General features: G+C 39.8%; 2 protein-coding genes and 1 long non-coding RNA gene across 9 annotated transcripts in view; all 3 read right to left on the bottom strand.

The window, feature by feature from the left end:
- CRHBP (corticotropin releasing hormone binding protein) overlaps positions 1-24904 on the bottom strand; it is a 481877-nt gene that overhangs the window by 44788 nt on the left and 412185 nt on the right. The window lies entirely within an intron of this gene.
- Positions 1-24904, bottom strand: part of PDE8B (phosphodiesterase 8B) — a 328186-nt gene that overhangs the window by 267045 nt on the left and 36237 nt on the right. The window lies entirely within an intron of this gene.
- Positions 32-24904, bottom strand: LOC309622547. Its single transcript, XR_014240961.1, has 3 exons — positions 14393-24904; positions 10673-14078; positions 32-4565 (listed from the first exon to the last, which is right to left on the bottom strand). It is a non-coding gene; the product is annotated as an uncharacterized lncRNA (long non-coding RNA).

Genomic DNA, 24904 nt, shown 5'->3' with positions numbered 1-24904 from the left:
CTGGGGGGGGGCGGCGGCAGGCTGGATCAGCCCTGGAGAGGGGCCTCCAGAGTCTTCTCGTTACTCATCTTCAGAATTCTCCCAGACTCAAATAGTTAGGCTATGAAAAATGAAATATTCATTTCCAAAAATCTTGTGAATACATTTCACAAGAGTATCAGGCAAAAAAAGAATATACAAATGAAGCACGAGGTACAGTCCTACTCCAAAGGAGCTTCTAGAGCAATCAGGGAGATGAAACTTACACACAAGAAGTGACAGAGCATAATACATGAGCTGACACTCAAGGCATAAGAGCAAAAATGAGCAGTACCGGCAATTCTTTTTAGTAGTTATGACAATTGGGGAAGGCTTGCTGGAGAAGGGGACATGTCAGTTGGACCTCAACCAGAGGTTGAGGACTTTTCAAGCAAGGGGAACAGCATGAGCAAAGGCACAGAGGCAGAATTTACCTTGGTGGATCCAGAAGACAGTGAGCAGATGAGATAACTAGACAGTGTCTCCTGAGGTGGGGATGGTAAGATTGGAAGGGAAAGAAAGAAGACAGAAAATGGAAGACTGAAAATTCTCCTATATGTAGTGGAAGTCAATGTAGGTCCTACCACCCTTAAGGAAACTCCCCATGTGAAAATCTAGATTTAGAAAACAAATTCTTGTCTTGCAAAATAAGTTTGTGTTTGCCAAATGATTAAACATTGGCTTTCTAAAAAAATAGTAGACTGCATGGCTTCATGAATACTTTTCTACAGCACTATAATTTTGGGGGGGTATTAAGTCAGGGTACAAATTATTAATTCACTCTGATTTGACTTAAGCTATATAATATATAAAGCAAAGCACATCTGTTTCTAAATTAGTGTGACATTTCCTCAATGCTTCATGGGTAATAAAAAAAAAAAAAGGTTCAGGTTTTTAAGCAGGTCCTCCTCTATGTGTACACACACTTTGCTAGGCTCCAAAAGATTCCATTACACTATGTGATGCTGAAGTCATTCAATGATTCACTCATTCATTCATCAAATATTAACTGAGGGGCTACCATGTATCAGACACTAACTAGGCACTGGGAAACAAGACAGAAACAGTCTCTTCTATAGAGTTAGAATACGATGGGGGGATTGGAAGGACAAACAAACACTACAATTCTCTGGTAGTTGTGAAGCTTATACAGGGATTCAAAATACATTGATGTGATAGAGAGGGGGTAGGTTATGGACGTTTTCTCAGAGGAGATGACATTTAAGATTCTCAAAAAACCTTTACCAAAGGAGTATCGGTCTTGTCATCTATCCATCCACCAATCCACACAATAAGAACACTGAGCACCCACCACTGTGCCAGGTCCTGAGAGGGACGCAAAGAAGGAACATCCTCAGTACCCACTCTCAGACAGTTCTATCAGGAACACAGACACACACCCAGAGAAGTGTGTTAACACTTGCTTTGGAAAAATAATCCAAGCGCAGAGAGAAAGATCACTGTGGGTGGAGTGATGCAGAAGATGTCACTGAGGAGTGTGGCACTTGGAAGAAAGGGCGGTATTTGAATAAGTGGAAAAGAGGCCATTCCAGAGAGAATAATGTGAGCAAAGGCCTAAAGGTGGGCACACAAACTGAATGCTTGAAGAACAATGAAGTAGGTTATTCAAAAGGTGTGTGGTGTGGGGGAAGAGTATAGCATTGTTTTGGCTGACAAGGTAGGCTTGGACCTACCAGGGAACCAAATGCCAGAGTAAGGAGTTTGGCAAAATTCTAGTCATTGGGAATCACTGAGGTTTTTCCAGTAAGACTGTACCTTAAAAGTGCGAATTTACTGAGGTGAATCTGGTTGCATATTCAAGAAGGACTGGTGAAGGGAGTCTGGAATGAGGATCAGTAAGGCGCTATAATAATCCAGGCATGGGATAATAGGGACTGTTCTGGATTTGGAGATAGGGCCATTAGGGAGGTAATTACGGTAAAATGAGGTCATAAGCGTGAGGCCCTAATCCAATAGAACCGGTATCCTTATAAGAAGAGGAAGAGACACCAGAGCGCTTTCTCTCTCTCTCTCTCCAGGCTCACACACAGAGAAAAGGCCATATCAGCACACAGTGAGAAGGCATGTCAGCTTCTAGGTCCTCCACACTAACAAGATCATGGCCCTCCTTTCCCAGTGCAGCTAAGAACACAGTCTCTTTGCCAAGACGTCCTTGGGTTTCCCTACAGTCTGGTCTACACAGGGATATGAGTTTCTTGCTTCATGTCCAGATTGTTAAATGCGGTCTTTTGATACGTCCGCTTCGAGGACAGCTTTTGAGCCCTGGGATTTTCCCTCTTAACTAGCTAAAGGTGCCTCAAGGCTGCAGATCAGCCCAAGGGCCCTGCATTAGCACTTTCTGTGGTTCTGATGTCTTAATCCTCTCCCTTGGGCTGCTAGGGCTGTGAAAGGAGGTGTTCTAGAAGGAATTTTGGCAGAAAGGCTCTTCCTTCTCGGAGTCTGACATTTGCTCAGCAGCGTGGCACTTCCCGTGTTACACCATTAAACATCTCCTAGGCAACAGTAGCTGGGGGCATGACTGATTACTTCTTCATACCTCATACGATGTGGCTTATAATAAATTAAGTCAGATATAGGAGCCTTTCCAGGGTTCTCCACACCAGCAGCTGTCAAACTTTAGCATACATCAAAATCGCCTAAAACAGAGTGCAGGGCCTGAGAATTTTTATTTGTAACTAGTTCCCAGATGATGCTGATGCTCCTGATGCCGGGTCACACTTTGAAAACCACTGCTATACATAAAATAACAATATTACAAAACAAAAACAATGACCAAAAAAAAAAAAAAACCCTTTACCTGTGATGTTTTATTTTCTGAAGCATAATATAACTTGTGCATAAACCTGAATGTTTCATTATACAAAGCAATGTCACAAAGCACTATCATCTGGCAATTTATAACAATTGTAAGGTTGTGGGTTTCAGTGATGCCCCTCCAAGCCAGGGACATCTTAGGACAGGTTCTCAAGAGTCTTCACCCTTTCTGAGACATGGCAGCATGCTGTGGCAGGGGCGGGGGGCAGGGGAACTTACAGAAGTAAACTTTATGTTTAAATGCACACCAGCAGAGCTATATAAATTTCCAGTAGCATGCTTGGTTTTCTTTTTCTTGATATATAGTGTTGAAGCCTAGGAAGACAAACGTTCACTAACTTTTAGGAACAATAAGTAAAGTTCTGGAAAGCAGTGTCCTAGGGAATAGGAGGAGGAAGATAGTGTGAATTCAAGCCAGTGTAAGTACACAAAGCAAATAAAATTAGTTTCAGAACAACGGCTGAATAACAATAATACCAATGGCTACTACTTAGGAGGTGGCTCACTATGTAATTGTTGTACTTTACATGTTTTGTCTCTGTACACAATTTCTGCATGTATGATGTATCTCTGTATACTTCTCTTCTTCTACCTTTGGATATGAAATCTTTCAACATCTCCTTTCTGTTTACCATTAACCTGAAGTCCCACCTAGCATGGCTAAATAATTACTTGCTTTCTGTTGAGCGTGGAGTCATAAAACTTTTATAAGTTATAAAAATCTTACATAGCCCTTAAATATATACATGTGTGTGTGTGTATATATATATATATATATACACATATATATATGGTTTAGGCAATATGTACTGTATTTCTCACTGAGATCTAAAAGATAAGATTCAGATCCTTCTTAATGGGGGATTTTTTTGAAATCACCAACATAAACATCAACTTCAAAAGGAAAAAACAACCCTAGATTTTAGAAATGAAAATGACACATTAGGAGAGATATAGTATGAGAATTGTCTCATGTTGTTAAATTAAGGAATCAAGCCAGGATTTAAGATTTTCCCTTTCTTAACACTTTTGAGAGAGATACAGCCCAGCCACAAAATCTATACATTTATAAGCCATTTTAAGCACTAAACTGTAGAAAGTTTTGTAAGAAATTCATAGCTTATTATAATTCAGATGGCATAAATTTCCACATTAATTGTACTTTTAATATATTCTCCTGTATGTACAAGTATAAAACATATATAATAATGAGTTAGAGATGCCACAACTTCAAGTAACCTCTATTCTTAGGAAATGTAGGAAGCAAGACATGAATGGCCATTATTAGAACTCCAGCTATCAGGGGCTTAGAAATTTCCCCTGAGAAAGGTCTGAGAGTCATTTCAGAGCCTAAATACTGTATCAGAAAGTCGTATGAACTCTATTTGGAGTGGATGTGTGGGAAAAGGAAAATAGGCATAGAAGCCATTGTGGGACAGACAATTTCACAATTATAAACAATGTAGTGCAGTTCTTCCAAATTTCTTTGCAATATCCATTGTTTATATTTTAAATTATGGAAGAATGAAGAAAAAGGAACACAAAATATCTCAGAGTATATCTTCAAATAGAATCGCATTCAAGATGGCAACCTTAAAAAAAAAAAGATGGCAACCTTTTGTGTAGGATCATGAATAAATATTTGTAGCACGGACTTACTTCTGGCTGTGATGAAGAGACAGGGACCAAATTTACCCTTCTTCCATTAACAACTAAAAAAACAGATAAAATATACAAAACAATTATTTTCAGATATTGGACAATAGGTAGCTCAGGACTGTCATCCCTGAGAGAAAGAAAACAGATGAGGTATGCAATATTACCTTAGCTTTTACCCTGGAGACACATTCCATACCTTGGGGCAGGGAAGGAGTCCCAACCCGAGTCCAGTGGTGTCACTGACTTGAGGTAACAGAAATCAGAGTTTGGAGAGGCTTTTGCGGATGGAATTTATGAGACAGAGTTTCAGAAACAGGAAACTATATATACAAAGAGTACTGAGGGATACTTGAAAGTTTACTAAATACTAAGACAAGCATGAGTAGGGTAAAATTCCACAGACCAGGAAGAGAGTGACTGGAAAGCTGTAAGCTGAACAATTCAGAGCTCACGAAGAACTGGAAGCCATCCAAGTTCTCACCAGCCAGAATAGAAAGTCCTTGCTGATCACTCAAAAATTTAGTAGAAAACCCAGTGAGTCATGCTTTAATAATAAGGTTAAAGAATGCGTGGAAAAGACTACTCCAGATATACATTTAAAAGCTTAAAAACAATCCTTTAAAGGGTCAAATTGAACCAAAATTAAATTAATTGTCTGCCAAAACAAAATCCAACATTCTTTAAAGAAAACAAAATCTAAACACTCAACAATGTAACATTCAAAATGTCTAACACACAATTGAAATTACTAGGTATGCTAAGTAGGAAATATGGCCAATAACCATAAGACCAGTAAATGGAAACAGAAATAAGAGAAATATTGGAATTAACAGATAAGAACACTAAAAGAGCCACTATAACTATTGTCCAAGTATTGAAAGGAAAACATAAACATTGTGAGAAGATAATTTTTTTTAAAAGAAGAGATTTTAAAAAGGATTCAAGTTCTAAAAATGAAAACTACAAATTCTGAAATCAAATAGTCACTACATAGGACTAAGAGCGTATTAGATACTGTAGTAGAAAAGATTGGTGAACAGGAAAACAAGCTAATTAAAACTATTCAAATTAAAGAAAAGAGAGAGAGAAAGCTAAAAGAAAACTAAAAGAGCCTCGGTGACTCAACAAATATAAGAAATTCAACAAACCTCAAGCAGGATAAACCAAAAGAAAACCATACCAAGACACAATATAATATAATTCTGGAAAAACTGATAAAAAGAAAATCTTTAAAAGCCAGAGAAAAGGGGCATAATAAATACAGAGGAAAAAAGATAAGAATGAAAGACTTCTCGTTAGAAACTAAAAAATCTGGAAGAAAATGGAGGGATATTTTAAAGTGCTGAAAGAAGAAACTGTCAACCTGGAAGAAATGGACAACTTCTTAGAAATGCACAACCTTCTGAGACTGAAGCAGGAAGAAACAGAAATTATGAACAGACCAATCACAAGCACTGAAATTGAAAGTGTGATTAAAAATCTTCCAACAAACAAAGGCCCCAGACCAGATGGCTTCACAGGCGAATTCTAACAAACATTTAGAGAAGAGCTAACACCTACCCTTCTCAAACTCTTTTAAAATATAGCAGAGGGAGGAACACTCCCAAACTCATTCTACAAAGCCACCATCATCCTGATACCAAAACCAGACAAAGATGTCACAAAGAAAGAAAACTACAGGTCAATATCACTGATGAACATAGATGCAAAAATCCTCAACAAAGTACTAGCAAACAGAATCCAACAGCACATTAAAAGGATCATACACCACGATCAAGTGGGGTTTATCCCAGGAATGCAAGGATTCTTCAATATACGCATATCAATCAGTGTGATACACCATATTAACAAATTGAAGGAGAAAAACCATATGATCATCTCAATAGATGCAGAGAAAGCTTTTGACAAAATTCAACACCCATTTATGATAAAAACCCTCCAGAAAGTAGGCATAGAGGGAATTTTCCTCAACATAATAAAGGCCATATATGACAAACCCACAGCCAACATCGTCTTCAATGGTGAAAAACTGAAACCATTTCCACTAAGATCAGGAACAAGACAAGGTTGCCCACTCTCACCACTATTATTCAACATAGTTTTGGAAGTGTTAGCCACAGCAATCAGAGAAGAAAAAGAAATAAAAGGAATCCAAATTGGAAAAGAAGAAGTAAAGCTGTCACTGTTTGCAGATGACATGATACTATACATAGAGAATCCTGAAGATGCTACCAGAAAACTGCTAGAGCTAATCAATGAATTTGGTAAAGTAGCAGGATACAAAACTAATGCACAGAAATCTCTTGCATTCCTATACACTAATGATGAAAAATCTGAAAGTGAAATTAAGAAAACACTCCCACTTACATTGCAACAAAAAGAATAAAATACCCAGGAATAAACCTACCTAAGGAGACAAAAGACTTGTATGCAGAAAATTATAAGACACTGATGAAAGAAATTAAAGATGATACAAATAGATGGAGAGATATACCATGTTCTTGGATTGGAAGAATCAACATTGTGAAAATGACTCTACTACCCAAAGCAATCTACAGATTCAATGCAATCCCTATCAAACTACCACTGGCATTTTTCACAGAACTAGAACAAAAATTTTCACAATTTGTATGCAAACACAAAAGACCCCGAATAGCCAAAGTAATCTTGAGAAAGAAAAACGGAGCTGGAAGAATCAGGCTCCTGGACTTCAGACTATACTACAAAGCTACAGCAATTAAGACAGTATGGTATTGGCACAAAAACAGAAATATAGATCAATGGAACAGGATAGAAAGCCCAGAGATAAACCCATGCACATATGGTCACCTTATCTTTGATAAAGTAGGCAAGAATATACAGTGGAGAAAAGACAGCCTCTTCAGTAAGTGGTGCTGGGAAAACTGGACAGCTACATGTAAAAGCATGAAATTAGAACACTCCCTAACACCATACACAAAAAGAAACTCAAAATGGATTAAAGACCTAAATGTAAGGCCAGACACTATCAAACTCTTAGAGGAAAACATAGGCAGAACACTCTTTGACATAAATCACAGCAAGATCCTTTTTGATCCACCTCCTAGAGAAATGGAAATAAAAACAAAACTAAACAAATGGGACCTAATGAAACTTAAAAGCTTTTGCACAACAAAGGAAACCATAAACAAGATGAAAAGACAACCGTCAGAATGGGAGAAAATATTTGCAAATGAAGCAACTGACAAAGGATTAATCTCCAAAATTTACTAGCAGCTCATGCAGCTCAATATCAAAAAAACAAACAACCCAATCCAAAAATGGGCAGAAGACCTAAATAGACATTTCTCCAAAGATATACAGATTGCCAACAAACACATGAAAGGATGCTCAACATCATTAATCATTAGAGAAATGCAAATCAAAACTACAATGAGATATCATCTCACACCGGTCAGAATGGCCATCATCAAAAAATCTACAAACAATAAATGCTGGAGAGGGTGTGGAGGAAAGGGAACCCTCTTGCACTGTTGGTGGGAATGTAAATTGATACAGCCACTATGGAGAACAGTATGGAGGTGCCTTAAAAAACTAAAACTAGAACTACCATACAACCCAGCAATCCCACTACTGGGCATATACCCTGAGAAAACTATAATTCAAAAAGAGTCATGTACCAAAATGTTCATTGCAGCTCTATTTACAATTGCCAGGACATGGAAGCAACCTAAGTGTCCATTGACAGATGAATGGATAAAGAAGATGTGGCACATATATACAATGGAATATTACTCAGCCATAAAAAGAAACGAAATGGAGCTACTTGTAGTGAGGTGGATGGACCTAGAGTCTGTCATACAGAGTGAAGTAAGTCAGAAAGAGAGAAACAAATACTGTATGCTAACACATATATATGGAATCTAAGAAAAAAAAATGGTCATGAAGAACCTAGGGGCAAGACAGGAATAAAGACACAGACCTACTAGAAAATGGACTTGAGGATACGGGGAGGGGGAAGGGTAAGCTGGGACAAAGTGAGAGAGTGGCATGGATATATATACACTACCAAATGTAAAATAGATAGCTAGTGGGAAGCAGCCGCATAGCACAGGGAGATCAGCTTGGTGCTTTTGACCACCTAGAGGGGTGGGATGGGAGGGTGGGAGGGAGGGAGACGCAAGAGGGAAGAGATATGGGGACATACGTATATGTATAGCTGATTCACTTTGTTATAAAGCAGAAACTAACACTCTTGTAAAGCAATTATACTCCAATAAAGATGTTTAAAAAAAAGGAGAAGAAACTGCCAACCTGTGCAGAAAAAATATCATTCAAAAAATGAAGGTAAATGAAGACTTTTTCAGACAAACAACAATTGAGAGAATTCATCACCAGCAATTATGCATTACAAGAAAAGTTTTAAAAGTTCTTTAAGCAGAAGGAAAATGAGACCAGTTAGAAACTTGAATACACACAAATAAATGAATATCATTAAAATGATACAGGCACCCCTTGTTTTATTGTGCTTTGCTTTACTGCACTTTGCAGATAGTGCATTTTTACAAATTGAAGGTTTCTAGCTACCCTGCAAAAAGCAAATCTATCAGTGCCAATTTTCCAGTTTGCTAATTTTGTGTCTCTGTGTCACAATTTAGTAATTTTAGCAATATTTCAAATGTTTTCATTATTATTATGTTTGTTATGCTGATCTGTGGTCAGTGATCTTTGATGTTACTATTACAACTCACTGTAGGCTCATCTGATGGTTAGCAATTTTTAGCAACAAAATATTTTTAAATTAAAGTATGTACATTGTTTTCAGACATACTGCTATTGCACACTTACTAGACTACAGTATAGTGTAAACAGAAATTTTATAGGCACTGGGAAACAAAAAAATTCATGTGATTCGTGTTTTGCAATATTCGCTTTATTGCAGTGGTGTGGAACCAATCCCACAATATCTCCAAGGAATGTCTGTAAATATGAGGGTAAATATAAAATACTTTTTTAAAATTTTTGTTGCTTTTAAAAGATAATTAACTTTATAGCAAAAAAATAGCAATGTATTGTGGTATTTATAAAATAGGTAAGAGTAAAATGCAAAAATAGCACAAAGAATGGGAGGGAGTACATGGAAGTATACTGTAGGATTCTTGCATTAAGCACTAAGGAGCATAATATTATTTGAAAGTACATTATGATAACTTTAAAAGTATATACTGTAAATCTAAGAGCAATTACTAAGAAAAGAAACAAAGAAGTAACTAATATGAAAGAAAATCATTAAAATTACTCAACACAAAAGAATGCAGAGAAAAAGGGAAAAAGAAAGAGCAGATGCAAAATAGGAAAACAAATATTAATGTGATAGCCTTATATCCTACCACAGAGATATTTTAATTAAATTATTGTGATTACTAATTACATTAAATGTAAATGATCCAAGCACAATAATTAAACCAAGTATATATTATCTTTAAAAATCTACTTTAAATATAAAGACACAGATTAGTTAATAAAGTAATAGGATAGAATAAGACATACCATGCAAATACTAAATATAAGAAAGCTGGAGTGTCTATAATAATATCACATAAAGTAGATTTCAGAGCAAGCTATACTCAGGAATACAAAGGGCATTTCATTATGATACAGGGGTCAGTTCATCCAGAAGACATAACAATCCTAAATATGAAAGCACTCAATAACAGAGCTTCAATATACACTAATAAAAAACTGATAAAACTGAAAAGAGGAATAAACAAATCCACAATTACACTTGGAAACTTCCTCTTGCAGAAACTGATATAACAAACAGAAAAAGAATCAGTAAGTATATAAAAATACCATTAGTCAACTCGGCATAATTTATATTTATCCCACTACTCAGTAAGAGAAGAATGCACATTTTTTTTAAGGTACACATGTAACATTCACCAAGATATACTATAGGCTAATCCATAAAAAAGTCTCAATATATTTAAAATATTGAACTCATACACAGAATGTTCTCTGATCACAGTGGATTTAAAGTAGAACTCAATAACAAAATTATCTGAAAAATCCAGATATATTTGGAAATTAAACAACATACTTCTAAGTAACCCATAAGTCAAATAAGCACAAGGGAAATTAGAAAATATTTGAACTGAATAAAAATGAAAAGAAATCGAACCTTGTAGATGCAGCTAAAGTGGTACTTAAAGGGAAATATATGGCTTTAAAAGCTTTTGTTAGAAGAAGGGTCCAAATCCAGTGAGCAAAGATTCCACTTAAGAGTCTAGGAAAAAAGAAAGAGCAAATTAGATCTAAACTAAGAAGAAAGAAGGACATAATAAATATAAAAGCAGAAATTAACATGTAGGTGACAAATAAACAATAGACAAACTCAATGTATAAAAAAGCTGGTTTTTAGAAAGATCAACAAAATTAATAAACATCTCGCAAGATTGGCCAATAAAAAAAGACAGACAAGGCTTCCCTGGTGGCGCAGTGGTTGAGAATCTGCCTGCCAATGCAGGGGACATGGGTTCGAGCCCTGGTCTGGGAAGATCCCACATGCCGTGGAGCAACTAGGCCCATGAGCCACAATTACTGAGCCTGCGCATCTGGAGCCTGTGCTCCACAACAAGAGAGGCCGCAATAGTGAGAGGCCCACGCACCGTGACGAAGAGTGGCCCCCACTTGCCACAACTAGAGAAAGCCCTTGCACAGAAACGAAGACCCAACACAGCCATAAATAAATAAATAAATAAATAAATAAATAAATAAATAAATAAATAAAAAGACAGACAACACCAGTTATTGACATCAGTCACCCTATAGGCATTAAAAGGGTAAGAAGAGAATATTGCAAACAAATTTATGTGAATAAATTAATAATTTAGATAAAATGAACATATTCCTATAAACACTCAAAGTACCAAAACTCACTCAAGAAAAAATATTTTTAAATCTAAATTTCCCTAAAGGAACTGAATTTGTGTTTAAAATTTGCTTACAAAGAAAACTCCAGTCTCAGAAACATTCTCTGGTAAAGCCTATAAAACTCACAAGGAATAAATAATACCAACATCACACAAACATTTTCATAAAATTGAGCAATAGGAAGCCCTTCATAATTCATATTATATGGCTAGAATTATCCAGATACCAAAGCAAAAAAAAAATTAAAAAATAAAAAAGCTAGACATTATAAGAGAAGAAGATTACAAATAAACATATCCCTGAACATAGATGCAAAAACCCTAACAAAATTTAGTAAATCAAATCCAGCAATATATTTTAAAAAATAGTATACCATGACCAAGTTGTATTTATCCCAGGAATGCAAAGTTAGTTTCACACTCAAAAGTCGATCAGTGTGCAAAAGAATGAAGTTGGACTCTTTCCTCACACCATATATAAAAACTAAAAATGCATCATAGACAAATTTAAAAGCTAAAATTATTCTTAGAAGAAAGCATAGAGACAAATCTTCATGATCTTGGATTTGGCAAAGGTGTTTTAAATACAATACCAAAAGTACAAGCAACAAAAGAAAAATTGATAAATTGGACTTCATCAAAATTAAAAACTTTTGTACATCAAAGGACACTATCAAGGAAGTGAAAAGACACCCACAGAATGGGAGAAACTATTTGAAAATCATATACCTAATTAGGGTTAACGATCCAGAATATATAAAGAACTCTACAACTCAACTACATAAAGACAAACAACCCAATGGAAAAGGGGGCAAAGGACTTGAATAGTAATTTCTCCAAAGAAGACATACAAATGGCCAACAAGCATATTAGGGAAATGCAATTCAAAACCACAATAAGATGTCACTTCATACGAACTAGGATAGCTAAAACTTTTTTAAAAAGAAAAATAACAAGTGTTAGTAATGATGTGGAGAAACTGGAACCCTTATACATTGTTGCTGGTGGGAATGTAAAATGGTGAAACTGCTATGGAAAACAGTTTGGCAATTCCTCAAAAAGTTAAACACAGAGTTACCATATGACTCAGAAATTCTACTCCTAGGTATATACCCCAAAGAATTGACAGCAGATGTTCAAAAACCTTTTCATGAATGTTGATAGCAGCACTAGTCACTATAGCCAAAGGGTGGAAACAACCCAAATATTCATCAACAGATGAATGGATAAACAAAACGTGGTATATCTATACAATTGAATATTATTCAGCCATAAAAAAAATGAAGTTCAGATACATACTACAACATGGATGAACCCTGACGACATTATGCTAAGTAAAAGAAGCCAAACACAAGGACCACATACTATGTTTCTATTTATATGAAATATCCAGAGACAGAAAGCAGATTAGTGGTTGCCATGGGCTGGAGGAAGATGTGAATGGAGAGTGACTGCCTCATGGGCATGGGCTTTCCTTTTAGAGAAAGCAAAATGTTCTGGACCTAGAGAGTAGAGGTGGTTGCACAACATTGTAAACATACTTAACAGCACTGAATTGTATACTTTAAAATGATTTAAATGGTGAATATTATGTTATGTGCGTTTACCACAATAAAAAAAAATCAATCAATATAATTCACTACTTTAATAGAATAAAAGAAAAAACATACCATTATCTCAATAGATGTAGGAAAAGCATTTGACAATTTGCTACCTATTCATGATAAGAACTCTCAATAAATCAGCTGTTGAAAGGAAATTTTTCAATCTGATTAAAAAAAATCTATGAAAAACTGACGGCAATCATCCTACTTAAAAGTGAAATGAGGAACAGGGGATCAGGAACATGGCACAGATGTGCACTATCACCAGATCTATACTGGAGGCCCTATCTAGCACAATAAAGAGATAAAAAGAAAGAAAAATACTCAGATTGGAAAGGAAGAAGTAGAACTTTATTTATTCACAGAAAACATAGTTGTGCACATAAAAAAATCCTACAGAAAAAGCTACTAGAACTAACAAGTGAATTTAGCAAAATTACAGGATACAGGTCAACAATCAAAACTCAATTGTATTCTATATACTAACAATGAACAATTGGAAATTGAAATTTAAAATACTATTTACAATGATATTAAAAAGCATAAAAGTTTCTCTCTAGATCTCCACATTGGAAGCTATAAAACACTGCTGAGAGAAATTAAGAAGTCCTTAATAAACAGATACATATAATATTCTTGTATCAGAAGACTTTATATTGCTGAGATGTCAATTCTCTCTCAATTGATCAATAGATTCAATACAATTCTAATCAAAACTCCAGCAGGTTTTGTTGTTGTTGTTGTTAGAAACTGCCAAGGTGATTCTAAAATTTGTGTAGAAATGCAAAAGACCCAGAATAGCCAAATGAATTCTGAAAAAGAACAAAGTTGGAAGATAAACAATACTTGATTTTGAGATTTAATATAAAGCTATAGTAATTAAGACAGAGTGGTATTGTCATTAAGGATAGTGTCCACATACAGACTCAGGTTATGAGAGTCAATTAATTTGCAATGAAAGTGCCAAGATACTTCAATGGAGAAAATACAACCTTTTCAACAAATGGTGGTGGAATGACTGGATATCCATATACAAAAACAAAACGCAGGGCTTCCCTGGTGGCGCAGTGGTTGAGAGTCTGCCTGCCAGTGCAGGGGATGCGGGTTCGAGCCCTGGTCTGGGAAGATCCCACATGCCGCGGAGCAACTAAGCCCGTGAGCCACAATTACTGAGCCTGCGCATCTGGAGCTTGTGCTCCGCAACAAGAGAGGCCGCGATAGTGAGAGGCCCGCGCACCGCGATGAAGAGTGGCCCCCGCTCGCCGCAACTGGAGAAAGCCCTCGCACAGAAAGGAAGACCTAACGCAGCCATAAATAAATAAATAAACATTAATTAATTAATTTAAAAAAAAAAAAAACGCAAACAAGCAACCCTCATCCCTTACCTTACACCGAACACAAATATTTACTAGAAATAGATCATAGAACTAAAGAAGCTAAAACTAAACACGGGAGAAAATCTTTACGAACTTGAGGGAGGCAAAGATTACTTAGAAAGAATGTAAAATGCATAACCCATAAAAGAAAAAAAACTGGATAAACTGGAATTCAACAAAAGTGTGAAAGTGTGCTCCTTTGAAGATAATTTTAAGAAAATAAAAAGGCAAGCCACAGACTGGAAGAAATATATATTCAAAGATGTATCCAGAATATATAAAGAATTCTTACAATCAATAACCAAAAGACAACTCAATTAAAAATTGGGCAAAAAGTTTGGAACAGACACTTCACAATACAAGACATTAAAATAGCCAGTAAGCACATGAAAAAAAATGCTCAGCATCATTATTAGTCATTAGTGAAATGCAAATAAAGCCACAATGAGATATCACTATACATCCTCCAAAATGGCTATAAATGAAAGAGGCTGACAATACCAAGTGACAACAAGGATGTGGAACAACTGGAACTCTCATACATTGCTGCTGGGAATGTAAACAGTCTGACAGTTTCTTATTAAACATACACTTACCTTACAACCATGAGATTTCAATTCTAGGCACTCACCCAAGAGAAATGAAAATATATGCCCAGAGGCTTGTCTAGAGCAGTGCTTAAAATAATAGCCTGAAACTGGAAATAACCCAAATGTTCATTACCAGGTGAGTAAATAAATTGTAGTACATCCATAAAACAGAATACAACTCAATGATAAAATGTGACAAACTAATTGATATACACAGTAATATGGACGAATCTCAAAATCATTACACTGGGTGAAAGAAGACAGACACAAAAGGCTCATGTATGATTTTCTTGATATTAAATTCTAAAAAAGATAAATCTAGTCTATTGGAATAAAAAGAAGACAAGTGACTACTTGAGGTCTATGGTGGGGTTGAGAACTGACTGGGCAGGAGCACAAGGGAGGGAATGACAGAACTGTTCTATATCTAGACCACGGTAATGATTCATGGACATATTCTGTGATTGCATACTTTGCCCCAACCAGCAAACTGTACACTTCAAAGGTATATATATTTTTTTTTTAAAACTTGCAACATTTGCCTGATGTTATAGACTGAAGTGTGCCCCCCAAAATTCAAAGGTTGAGGTCTTAACCCTCAATGACTATACTTGGAGATAGGGCTTTTAAGGAGGTAATTAAGATTAATGAGGTTATAAGGGTGGGGCCCTAATCTGATAGGACTGGTGCCCTTAGAAGAAGAAGAGACACCATGGAGCTCTCCATGAGTACACAGAAAAAAGGCCCTATAAAGACATAGCAAGGGCTTCCCTGGTGGCACAGTGGTTAAGAATCTGCCTGCCAATGCAGGGGACACAGGTTCAAGCCCTGGTCCAGCAAGATCCCACATGCTGTGGAGCAACTAAGTCCATGAGCCACAACTACTGAGCCTGCGCTCTAGAACATGCGAGCCATAACTACTGAAGCTTGTGCACCTAGAGCCTGTGCTCCACAACAAGAGAAGCCACCGCAATGAGAAGCACTGTAACTAGAGAAAGCCCGTGCACAGCAACAAAGACCCAACACAGAAAAAAATTTAAAAATAAATTAACTAAATAAATTTTAAAAAAAAAGACACAGGAAGAAGGCAGCCATCTAAAAGCCATGGAGAGAAGCCTCCCAGAAACTAACCCTGATGGCACCTTGGTCTTGGACTTCTAGTCTTCAGAGTTGTGAGAAAATAAACATCTGTTGTTTAAACCACTCAGCCTATGGTATGAGCAATATACCTGAGTATCAAGCACAAGAAAATAAACTCACCATTCCTTACTAATCATGTTATTCTTGAGCCTATTTTGCCTTTAGCTGATTGAAGTTTTTCTGGAATATGTGTTGAGAGGCCAGCAGTTGTTTTAATTCTGTAGAAGGCCTTGGCCAACAGATCAGACAGCTGATGCATATGTTAGACCCAAAGTGATGGTGGGATTTTCAGACCTGTGAAAGCAGTCATTGGAACGACTGATATCATTGGGACCAAGTGAAAGGAAGCTCACAAGAGCACCTCTGTCACACCCAGGTGTGTGTCAAGTCATGTATCAGTGAAAGAGTTGCTTTCTCTTGGCTTTTGGTTGTGCCTCACTTGGCAATGGCACCAAATCCATGGATGGTGGGCTTCTCTTTTTCTCTCTACCATCCCAGTTATCAGATACATTTCTGCAACCAATGATTCCATCAGTTCTCATCTGTCCACTGATTAGGTTCATTTATTTAGACCGATATTTTTCAGCTAACAAACTATGATCCACTTTTCTCCTTTAAAACTATCTTAGGGGCCCTCAAAGGTTGGTTATGAGGAAAGGCTTCCAGGTGGAGGTGGACCTTTATTTGGACCAAGGCTTCACCCTGGCTCCCCTCAGCCTATTCTCAATACAGCAGCCAGCATGATCCTCCTACAGCTTAAGTCAGGCTCCATCACTCCCATCTGGCTCAGAGTCTTTACAGCAGAGGACAAGGTCCTCAGCGGCCTGACCCTCTGCGACCTCTCTGACCTCAGCTTCTACCTGCCACACTGGCCTCCTTGCTGTACCTTGAACATGTGGTGCTCCCTCAGGGCCTTTGCACCTGCTATTTCTCCTGCTTGGAACACGTTTCCTAACTATCCCCGCGGCTCGCTCCCCATCTCCTTCGGGTCTCGGCTCAAATGTTACCTTTCCAGGGAGGCCTCCTCTGACCTCCCTAGTGAATAAACCAACATTCCCCACCCCACCTTAGGGAGTACTTTCCGGCTTTATCTTCACCCTGGTGCTCTTTCTCCCTAGCACATACTGCTCTCTGACTTGTTTGCTTTCTCTTGATTCGCTCTCTCATTCTTTACCAACTCCCCACACCAGAAGGTAAGCACCAAGAGAGAGAAACTTTGTCTGGCACATGCGGGATGCTCAGTAATAACTTGTCGCGTGGACAGTGGAAACCTGCTCCTTTTATAGAATAGAAGTCAGAGGAGAGAAGCTACCATCCTCGGCTGCCTTCATCCTCCTCTGCCACCCACAGCTCTCCCTGGCCTCCAGATCTCGCTCAGACAGAAACTGAGAAAAATCCTGCAGACGAGCATATGAGGCACGGCTTCGGGATGAAATAAGAATGTCAGCTACATGTGGGCCGAGGCAAGAGGCCATCCGGTGTTTGAGGCAGGTGGGTATGATAATCCAGTGGCCCCTGGGCTCCCTCCCTCCCTCCTCCTGAGGGCTACACTTTCCACCAGGGCTTTCTCAGATGGACTGACCGAACTGGAACAGCCTGACAAGAGACTGGTTCTCTCGGCCCTCAGGCCACCCACGCATGGCCTGGAGCAGACAGAGGCTTGTCCACCACCTCCAGCATCCCAGACAACATCGTCATTGTCCTCTGTGTGCCGTGATGCAAAAGGGTTGGGACACAGTGCTTTTCCCTTCCTCCAGACGCCTTCCCCTCTCCTCCTTCCACTCTCCTCTCCCATGTTCCTGCTTGTTTTCCTCTCTTGTGCAATCCCAGCAGCTGTGGCATATTTTCTGCTATTGCAGAGATCAATGGGGGAGCTATGGCCCTTCCAACAGAATGGATTCCCACAATGTGAGTGACAGCATGTTGAGAACTTCCGTGCCTGCCGCATTAAAAGATCTGAAATGCCCTTCCTTAAACAGAAAAACCTGCTCAACAAAAGACAGATGGTGAAAATACCTCAGTGGCCACTGTCCCTCGGAAAATGCCATTCTGAGATAAAACTGAGTTTTTCCTCTTGGAGACATAAAAATGTGTATTGCAAAATGATGCTCTTCAGGCACATATGCCATTCAATAGGTTGTTTGACAAAGAGGCTCATAGTAAATGCTTTGTCGATGTTATTTATCTTAGTCTTCCTCATATCACCACCACCAGCCAGGACAGGATCTAGAACTCCCCCAGCCTTCTAAAGCACTCTTGGGTTACTAAGAAGATCTTTGTGCAGTTTTCAAAATAGAGGAGACTTGATGAGGAATTGAATTTTCCTCTTCACATTCCATTCCTTTGCAAGGAAAATGGCCTTGAATTTTCCTTTTAAAAATGCTAAATGGAACTAGAAAAAAAGATCCTAGGAACTTAGAAAAATCATTTGTTTTCCTATTATTTAATCAGCCATGGCCTCCTAACACATGTACAAGGGTAAAGAACTCATGCAGTGTTAATGCATTTATGAGGTCACCTTCTTAGCAACGTCCCAAACACTCCTGGTAATGCTCTCCATAGATCTCACTCAGGAGCACTCATATTTGCAATGCAGGATATTGGCTGGCCATGTGTTTTAGATGATTGCCTTTTCATCCATTTATACTTCCATTTAATTTTCCTAATCATCTAGGGAAAACTTTGAAATCCCTTTCAAAGATCAAAACCGGGGCTGGGACTAGGGCAAGGCAGCTAGACTGCAATTTTAAGGAGGCACTCACTCTCAGATGCTGGCCCTGCCCTTGAAGACCTCCTTAAATTTTGCAGCCTAGGCTCCTCACTCTCAGGGTCATGCAAGTGACTCTGTCACCAATCTGGAAGCTGGGGTCAGACAATAACTTGGTCAGGGAATGTGTGTGCAGGGGAAATTAAACTGCTTGGGAGGCAGGAGACCTATGTTCCAGACCCCTCTTTACCACTTTTGCCATATTCCATCAAATCTAAGATACCACTGATTGTACAAAACACCATCGCTTGATGTACCATCAAGAAAAAAAAAAATGCTGCCCATTAAACTATGACATAATGGCATAACGACAATCGTGTAAGATACAAGAATTGGCCTCACTAGCCTCTCACAGCCTTGAATTTTTTCATCTATACTGAGGGATTAGACAATTTCTCCTGCCTTCAGTTTAGTCACTTGACGTGATAGGTAATCCTTTTGCACATATCTCAATAATAAAACATAAATCTAGCTCTATGTACTTGTGGGTATCTTTATTAAAAGTATTTGGCTGCTACTTTGCAAAAAAAAAAAAAAAAAAACACAAAGAAAACAGAACTGAAATTGCGTCATTCCTCCAATGACAAATATTTGCTTTATCAATATCAAATTTATACCCCATGCTCTATTTCCTTGACTCTCTTTGTAACCATGTAAACAATAACTTTTTGTTTCAGTGCCAAATCACAGTGTAACTTTTTTGAAGTCATCTTAATCAGCGACTAAACTCAAGACATGTATTACCAACAATGTACCTCTCTCATTGAAAAGTTGAAAACATCAGAAGCTAAAACTCAGTAGATGAATTCACAGGCAATAACAAATACATCACAATCACTGCCAGGCCAACAGCAATTGATGAGGTGCTGCCCCACCAGCAGTAGTCACAGATCCAGATGGGTAATCAATTCACAACACACTTGACTTTAATCTAGCACTGCCCTTCCTTAGCTTCACAGCAGGAAAAAGGATGGGAAACACAGTATGTATCTGCTGTCTCATAGGAAGGCCAGCAACTACTCCCGATGCAGAGTCTTGGCCTCCCTCTACCACAGTGGGGATGAACACAGTTCCTAGGGATGATGTGTATGGTTCACCCTGCCCCAAAGAAGCCACAACCTTGGTTTCCTGTTGGCCTCTATATTGCTCTAGTCCTGCAGGCCTAAGGCCACGTGACCGCTCCAAGTTCTCCCAGTCCCAGGGCAGTCCCAGGTATCTAGAGTTTCACAATAATCAAGACAGATAATCCACCCGAGGTATAGAGCAATCCACACTTATCTTAACCCCTTATGTTTCCAAGGAAAAGTTGCTGTGAGAAGGTAAGTCTGCGGTCATCTTCCCAGGCAGGTTAATGGGAAAACGTTCCTAACTCTCACGTGCCATTGACTGCAAAACACACCGCGATTCCAGGGGCATTAAAATTGGCAAGGGTACATCTTAGAAAAACTGAAATGCTGCTTTTACATATCATTATAATTGCCAACCCTGGTTGCCACAACTGAAATGGGGATGATCATTTTAATGAGCTATTTAAGGGAATATCTCTTGTGCTCCTTTTCAGCTTTCAAATCGAATTATGAGCCTATGACTTTAATGTGTGTGAGCTGTTGGATTCTGACAATGGTCATGCAATGACTGTCATACTAGGGCACACATGGAAGCCCTGGGAGCTCCAGGAACAGAGCCTCTGGGTTGTCTGTGCCTCTGGGGTGCAGCCTGGGGCAGGGCACACTGAGCCTGAAAGGCTCCGTGAGCCTCTGAAGTTGCAAAAATAATAATAGTCAACCATTTTTGACTCCCCTAGTATATGCCAAGCACTTTACATACCTCATCTCATTTAATTGGCACAATAACCCAGCGAGGTAGGTATTACTCTTCCCATTTTACAGATGAGGAAATTCTGCTGGTGAGTGATGGAGCTGGGATTAGAAGTCAGGCAGCCTGCTTCGGGACGCAGGCTCTTAACCACCATGCTTACCACCTCTCACCTACAGTCACCCTGTCTCACATGAGATTCACTGTCACTGACGAAAGGTTACTTGATACAAGTAGTAATATTGAGCCCCTTTAAAGAACACCCAGGGAATTAAAAAAACAACACTATTTTTTAGGCAATGGGGGACATGCAATAGGAAGAGAGAGAGGATTCCATGATGTAGCTTCAGAAACATATTGCCCTCAAATAAAAACAGGGTGCCTACACCTCAGTATGTGCCACCTGACAGAGACAGTGTATTATGGGCTGAATTGTGTCCCCCCAAATTCACAGGCTGAAGTCCTAGCCCCTACTACCTCTGAGTGTAACAGTATTTGCAGAGAAGGCCTTTTAAAAGATAATTAACATTAAATGAGGTCATTAGGATAGGTCCTAATCCAGTACAACTGGTACCTTTATAAAAAGAGAGCAGGACACAGATTTGTATGTGAGATAAGGCCACATACAAATCAATCTCAGAAACCTGGGATACCCAAAATGGGTATTTTAGGAGTTCATGTGTCATTAGGTGAACCCATATTAAACTTCTGTTTGGGTAGGTAAAAAAATGGTCAAATATGGACAATTTTATTTGTTCATCTTCTAATTATACATATTTGCAGAAAAGACCTTGGAACCAACAAGTACTACCACCCCTAGTTTATAAATGATAGACATGAGACCCATTCAGATGCACTGATTTATCAAAAGCCCAAAAACGTGTTAGCAGAAGAACTGGACCCCAAACCAGAAATTACATTTCCTTTTGTGAAGGCAAGTAGCAGTATCTATTAAAAAGTACATATCAAATAGTAACCATGCTCTTTCACATAACAATTCCACCCCTAGGAATTGATCTACCAGAAACATCTGAATAGGTGTGCAGAAATATATAGATAAGAAGACCCACAATGCCAGGCCCATCTGTGATGTGAAAATTTAGAAAGAATCCAAATGCCGACTCATGGGGAATTGGTTAAATCAATGATGGTTCATCCATCTGCACTCAAATCTATGTACCGGGGACTTCCCTGGTGGCGCAGTGGTTAAGAATCTGCCTGCCAATGCAGGGGTCACGGGCCGATCCCTGTACCAGGAAGATCCCACATGCTGTGGAGCAACTAAGCCCGTGCACTACAACTACTGAGCCTGTGCTCTAGGGCCTGCATGCCGCAACTACTGAGCCCACATGCTGCAACTACTGAAGGCCATGCACCTAGAGCCTGTGCTCCACAACAAGAGAAGCCACTGCAAGGAGAAGCCCACGCACAGCAACAAAGAGTATCCCCCGCTTGCCTCACCTAGAGAAAGCCTGTGTGCAGCAACGAAGACACAAATGCAGCCAATAAATAAATTAATTAATTAATTAAAGTAAGAATAGTAATTAAAAAAAAAAATCTATGTACCATAGTTAAAAAGAAAGAGGTCACTCTCTTTGCTTATGTTAAAAGATGCCCAAATCATATTAAAAGCAAGAAAGGATACCTAGAAAAAGAAAATAAAAATACAACTCACAAAAGATGTATTAATATCCATGCACTGAGGGGTATAAAGTACCCAACACTCAGAAGGCACTTTTGACCCTCCCCACCTCCTCCATCTTGCATATCATTTGAATTATCGCAATGAACTCAAGGAGCTGGTCCGTTCTACCGCCTACCAGCTGGGTGATCTCGGGCAAGAAGCTTCAGTTCCCCCGCCAGTAAGGCTGAAAGAAATTATAGCACTTCCTTCAGAAGTTGTTGATAGGATTTCGTGAGACTAGGTACATAAAGTGCTTAGAACAATGCTTGGCAGATAGTAAGTGCTTAATAGATATGCACCATTATGGTAATGATGATGTTATTCATCTCTGGAACCTGAAGAAACAAGGTTTCTTTAGTTCGTATTGTATTTACTCTGCTTTTTTAATCTCCTTTAAAAAATTATCTTGTAAGAAAACATAATAATCATCCTGCTTATTTCCCTGCCTGCAATTAAATAAAAAGGCAGTGCTTTTTAAAGCAGCGCTTACCCCAATAAACTCTAGCAATATTAGGCATTCCGATACTTAATGTGGCCTCTAAAGACAATTTCATTATTTCATTACTAAACTGATAAACTGCTTTTCTGAGAAGTTAATATTAACAGAGTCATTTCCAGGTAAATAAATTGTTTATCAGTTATAACCCAAGATGCCTCCACGAAGTATGCAGTGTACCCAGCCCTCTTCTGTTGAGGGATCAGTTTGGGCCTTCTCCTCTACTCATTTAGGTAACAGGGTGGCTATGGCACAGGTCTTTCAAATGCACGGAAGGAACCTTTTATGTAACCATACTCTAACTTAAAACAGGACTTTCTGTTTGAGGTTCTTCCCGGGGCATTCTAAGTATTAACTGAACCAGCCAGGCTTATTTCCACAGACCTTAAACCTGAAAGATTCGTGCAGCCCTATAAACAGACTGGAATTAAAATACAGTTCACCCACATTCTGATTCTGATCTAGTATTTCTTTGGTCCATGGACGCTCTGTGGAACCAAGCGCAATTTAGACTCCAAAGAACCACTGAGCATGGGAAGGCTATCTAAGCTTGGCAAATTACTGTTACAGAAGCTCCCAGAAGTAAAGGGTCTTTTTGAGCTTTTTGTGCCAGCTGAGGCGCAGACAGGTTGTGTGTCTTGCCCAAAGTTTCACAGCTGGTCAGTGGTACAGGTAGGGCTGGAACCCAGGTAGTAGCTTTCCAATAGAGATGCTCCTTCCCCTGCTGGTAAATTATCATTCTTCCGTTTTTGCTTCTTGGAAAACCGAGCAAAGTTAAAACAGTTCACTCAGGGTCAGAGGGGCAGTCAGGTAGAACTGGCGATGCTAACCAGGAGATCATAAAATCCTAGAGGGCGGGTCCTCTGCCCCTCATCTACCCCCACGGGCCCTGTGTAAATGTTCTTGCTGATTGTCTCCCAACACACAGTTTAGAGGAAGTTTCTCTTCTAGGTTAGCACTTCGCGTTCAACTTCAGGTTCTGACACACGCGTCTGTGATTATCAGAGCAGGCACGCCCCCCAGTGCCCCGACTGGCGGCCCGCAAAGGTTGCGGGGGGCCATAGCCACCACCCAACCGCGGTGGTCTTGCAGCCCTAGCAACTCGAAGCTCGCCCATAGCAACTCGTCAGCGACTTTTTTCTGGTTTTGGCAACCTGGAGACGGTAAACTGGTATCAGATTGAGCCGGAAGCAGAATGGTTGGGCACGGCTAGTCTTGAGGGTACAGAGCGCCTTCTGAAGGCTGAAGACCTCTCGGCAAGCCTTTGTAAATGCGGGTGCAAGCCTCCCCTCCCGCAACAGTCCAGGGACCGCGTCTACTTGATCCTGGTAACTGAGTGCGCTTCAGGTGACACTCGGATGCCCACCAGGTCACCCCCAAGTTCAGAGAGGCAGCTCTCCTGCGCAGCTTCCGCCTTGGCCGAAACGCCTCTCCTGCACGGAAGACCTTTCTCACCCGCACTTTCCTAGGCCCCACAGCGTGAGCCCCTTCTCTGCACCCACATTCCATCTCCCCCACCGGAGGCGAGTGGTATAAACCTCACGCTCCGTCTGGGTGCCCCGCGAGCGCGGTCTGGGGAGGTGCGCGCGCGGGTGGGAGTGGGTCCCCCGGATCGCGGAGTCCCGGGCGCCGAAGCGTCCTGCCCTCCACCCACGCCAGAGGGCTGGGGCGGTGGGCGGTTCGCTCTCCGGGAGGGGAGGCAGCTCCGCAGCCACGGCAAGGGCGGAGGAAGGCAGGGGCACCGCGATCGCGTGGAGACCGCGTGGGAAACTCGGGGCGCAACAGGAGTCAGTGCAGCTGGCCCGACGTAGCAGCAGGTCGGCTAGTGCCAGGGAAAGCGCCACACATATGCCGACCGCGCTGTTGGTGGGCGACTGGTATTATTCGGAATTATAAACCGGGCGGTCACAGCAGACACTCGAGGTGCTCCCCTCCTGGGAAGGAAGAAGGGAGTTGGGCACCAGGACACGGAGAGACCGGGGGTGGGGGGAGCCTCTCCCTGGCTGCGG

This window comes from Balaenoptera borealis (genome assembly GCF_965194805.1).
Source record: "Balaenoptera borealis genome assembly, chromosome: 2".
Lineage (NCBI taxonomy): Eukaryota > Metazoa > Chordata > Mammalia > Artiodactyla > Balaenopteridae > Balaenoptera > Balaenoptera borealis.
Note: the sequence above shows the minus strand (reverse complement) of the source record. Positions and strands in the feature narration are given on the sequence as shown.